This window comes from Onychomys torridus, unplaced genomic scaffold (genome assembly GCF_903995425.1).
Source record: "Onychomys torridus unplaced genomic scaffold, mOncTor1.1, whole genome shotgun sequence".
Classification (NCBI taxonomy): Eukaryota; Metazoa; Chordata; class Mammalia; order Rodentia; family Cricetidae; genus Onychomys; species Onychomys torridus.
Genome location: NW_023413238.1, coordinates 19,107 through 23,344, shown reverse-complemented (window position 1 = coordinate 23,344; position 4,238 = coordinate 19,107). Strand labels below are relative to the sequence as shown.

The window sequence follows — 4,238 nt, the reverse complement described above, 5'->3', positions numbered from 1 at the left end:
TAGAGAGGCTGCCAGTGTGTGACAAAGTAGAGTTAGTGAAAAGACATGGTTTAAAGTTGTGTTAAAATTCGTAGGAAAAAAAACTTAAAACCACTTAGGAAGTGAAATTGTTAATATCCCCACAAAAACATGACAGTTACATAAACCTGACCCCTGGGTTAAGAGAGATGGGAGAGGTTCTAGACCAGAACATTGCTATTTATAAGTCTGTTAGGTTTGTGCAGTTTCTTTACTGTGCTGCATTATGCATGTGCTGAGGAAACTGGATGTTACTGAAAACATCTTGTCTTTAGACTTTTAAGTGCATAATAGACTTGTTGTGGTAATGCCCGCCTTTAATCCTAGGCTGAGGCAGGTGGATCTTTTGAGTTCCAGGTCAGCCAGGGCTACACAGATTTTGTCTCAAAACAGTAAGGAAATGTGCATAATGGACTGATAGGGTGGCTCAGCAGGTAAAGGCGCTTGCTACCCAGCTGGTGGACCTGACCTTGATCTCCAGGATCCACGTGATAAAAGAAGAAAACTGATTTACAAATTGTCTTTTAGCCTCCATACAAGCAGTGGCATGCATGTGCCCACATGCATATGCTGATTCGTAAATGTAAAAAATGCACAACATGGTAAAAATAAAGATTGTTATTTCATAGGAATGGTTACACTGGGGGAATGGGATTATTAAACTTGGTCTTTGAGCAGATGCTGTTACCAGTGGTGGAGGTGGATAGGGGAAAGAACAGTGCAGAGGAAGGTACTATGTCTGGTGGTTGGTTCCTAGTTGTCTAGTCATTGCTCCACTGTGCATTTCAGTTAATGTTGCCAAGTATAGCAGGATAAGTCCCAGTGCACAAAGGATGTTAGAAGTAGCGAGAGAGTCACTATAAATGCCCTGCTAGCCTTTTGGAAGGGCTGTCTTCTGGGGGTGACCTTTGTAATACTCTCATTAGAATCATTCCGAACTGGAGCTGTGCAGAGAAGAGGATGGAGGAGGGAAGAGCTCTTTGCTAGGACCATCACATATAGAAAACTATTACAACTGTACCCGGGGATACATATGTGCAGTTCTGGGAAGATACTGTGTTTCTTGTGCACAGAGTTCATTCCACAACATCTGAAATTCATAAATGTCCTAAAGGAGAGCATATGGTTAAAGGGATAGCTTGGCAGATTGACAAACAAGGTTCCTCTTGAGCATAGAATTGTTAAACCATGTCTGAACAGTGTGAGTTAATTCATGTTGCTAGGCTGACTGGAGGGGAGGAGGGAGGCTGACAGGGCGAGATCTGCAGTGCTGTGCTGTGTTGAGACTGACATCCCGAAAAGCCCTGCTGTAGGTGCATCTTCAGCTACTCCATAGGAATACATTTGTTGAGCAGGAACATGCACACCTTCTTCCTCGTATTTTAATATATAGATCTGATGATAAACTTAGGAATGCTGTACTTCATGCGGTCTGTGGCTTTGTTTCCTTGTAAGCTGAGCATCAAGGAATGGAGAATTTTAATTGTAACTTCCCAGTCCTTCTGTCTAGAGGTCTTCTGTGAGAGTTTTGTTGCCAAGGAAGACAGGATTACAGTTTTGTCTGACAGATTGAGATGGTGTGGTGTATTCTTGGTTATCAAAATACTCATGTAACATGGGGTTTTTAGTTGGTGAATATTTGCAACGTGGGGGAAAGCATGGTAAACACTGTAGAATCTCAATTCCCTAAATGGGTGTACACTTGCAGCATCTAGAAGGACACGTCAAGCTGAACTGCTTGTGACTGGAGGGCTGCTCTTGCCTTCTTGTGTTGTGTTCCTGCTTCTTTTATAATTAAAAAAAAAAAGAATGGAGGGAGCAGGTGAATATAATCAAAATTAATTGTATAACATTCTTTAAGAATTAATAAAATGAGAAAAAGTAGATAAGTTTTATCAGAAGTGTTTGTGTGTGTTATTTAATTTATATTTGTCACACTAAAAACCATAGCATACACATAGTTCAGTGACACTAGTGATTTCAAACATCCACTGTTGAATTGAGAAATGCCTCCTTTGGGTGAGGTTTCAAGTTTAATCACAGTATGTTGTGCAGACATATGTGGTGCAGTTTAAAGGGAAATCAGCAGAGGGCGCTGCCTCTTCAGATGGGGTTATATCTGCATCCAGGTGGTGGCTTCACATGACAGACTGTCACTGTGCAGAAGGAGGTCCTTGTTTATGAGTAAGGAGTTTCAATAAGGTCCTGCAGGGGACTTGTCCTGTGAGTTTGGTGCACTCCAGAACCAAGCGTCGTTTTCTCCTATGAACATGCTTCCTGACACCTGCTCAGTTCTGCTGCTCCTCTTCATGCTCAGTAAGTTACATTTACCCTAGGTGTGGATGATGTCATTTTCTTACAACTCTGGAAGTCTTTATGTTCTTCCTTACATAGAAAATTTCTCATTATCTATTTATTTGTTTATTGATTTTCAGGGAGGAGCAATGGCGATTCAGTGACCCAGACAGAAGGCCTGGTCACTGTCACAGAGGGGTTGCCTGTGATCATGAACTGCACCTATCAGACTACTTACTCAGATACTTTCCTTTTCTGGTACGTGCAATATCCCAACAAAGCCCCTCAGCTACTCCTGAGGAGCACCACAGACAACCAGAGGACAGAGCACCAAGGGTTCCAGGCCACTCTCCATAAGAGCAGCAGCTCCTTCCACCTACAGAAGTCCTCAGTGCAGCTGGCAGACTCTGCCCTGTACTACTGTGCTCTAGGGACACAGTGAGGGGGACTGCAGGGGAAGCTGCACACAAACTCGGGTGCAGGGGCTGAGGGGCATGGCCTGTGAGGGAGTGCTGTGTGCCTTCTCTAAGTGGGGTTTACCCAGCCACTGAAACACAGCAACACATCTCAGGTCAAATACCTAGAAAACCAGGACTTTGTGAATAATCTGACTTGATGGGATGGAAGTCATTGCCACAGACAACCTAGGCTTTGATCTTCAGAAATACTGTTCTCTCCCCTAAGTGGAGGATCTCACAGAAAACATATCAAGGAGAACCCTGACATGGAATTTATCTCTACCTAGATGTCTTACAAAATTTAGTGATTTGTCTTCTCCAACAATCTTCTGTTATTACCCCATAGATTTATGACCAAACGAGGAACATAGATTCTAGTCTGTAAAAATCTGCTTTAAAGTCCAGAGTGCTAAATACTTCACCATGGGAACTGGATTTTTGGAGCCCATACTCTATGGTAGGATACCTTGCTCAGCCTTAATGTAGGAGGGAGGGCCTAGGTCCTGAGTCAATTTAATTATGGCACACTTTGTTGACTATCCAAAGGAGGCCTTATCCTCTCTGAGGATGGGGGTTGGATGATTGGGAGGTGGGGTGGATAGGAGAAGAGGAGTGAGGGGAACTGTGGATGGTATGTAAAATGAAAACAAAACTTTTCAAATAAAATAATCTTCAGTTTCATTTGGAGGTAATTTAGATTCTTCTTCTCCTTGGTTCATGTTACAGAGGTTCAACCTAACTTCCAGTCTCAGTTACTTCATTATTACTATGGAGACACACCATGACCAAGACAACTTATAGAAGAAAACATTTATTTGGGTATTTGATTACATATTTGGAGAGTGAATTCATGACCATCACAGTAGGGAGCATAGTACCAGGCAGTCAGGCATGTCCCTGGAGCAGTAAATGAGAGCTTCTATCTAATCACAGAAAGAGGGAGGGACAGATTGAGCTTGACTTGGGCTTTAAGATTACAACCTCACTACCAGTGACATACCTCCTCTAACTGGGTCACACCTCATGATCTTTCCTAAATTGTCCACCAACTGGGAAACAAACATTCAGGATATCATCACACTCTTCAATAGACTTCACTTAGTGAGGGTGCGTAGGAAACCCATATGTTAGAGCTCTGCTGTTGCTGCCCTGAGAGGCATATCCTTTCTTTCCTACATACTGTGTAGAGGCCGAAATCCTTTTCCCTTACTGTGTGCTCTCTTCCAGCATTGCACTCTAGTTAAATCCTGAGGACAGGGTATAGTCATTCACCTGGATTGAAGTTAGGTTTTCTGACAAGTCTTCTGAAATATGGGAAAGGAGGCCAAGTTTTTGATCCATCTCAATTCTGAAAACAAAATCCTGAATTAAAATAAAATGGTCTAGTACTCATATCTATCTCTCCATAAATGAAGAAAGATTTGAAATCAAAGACCATGGTGTCTCTCAAGAAAGACTCATATTTTT

The 4,238-nt window shown here is 42.4% G+C and overlaps 1 pseudogene; it reads left to right on the top strand.

Annotated features, from left to right (window-relative positions):
* The first annotated feature begins 2,282 nt into the window (after window positions 1-2,282).
* LOC118576199 lies at window positions 2,283-2,802 on the top strand (annotated as a pseudogene).
* The last annotated feature ends 1,436 nt before the right edge of the window (window positions 2,803-4,238 follow it).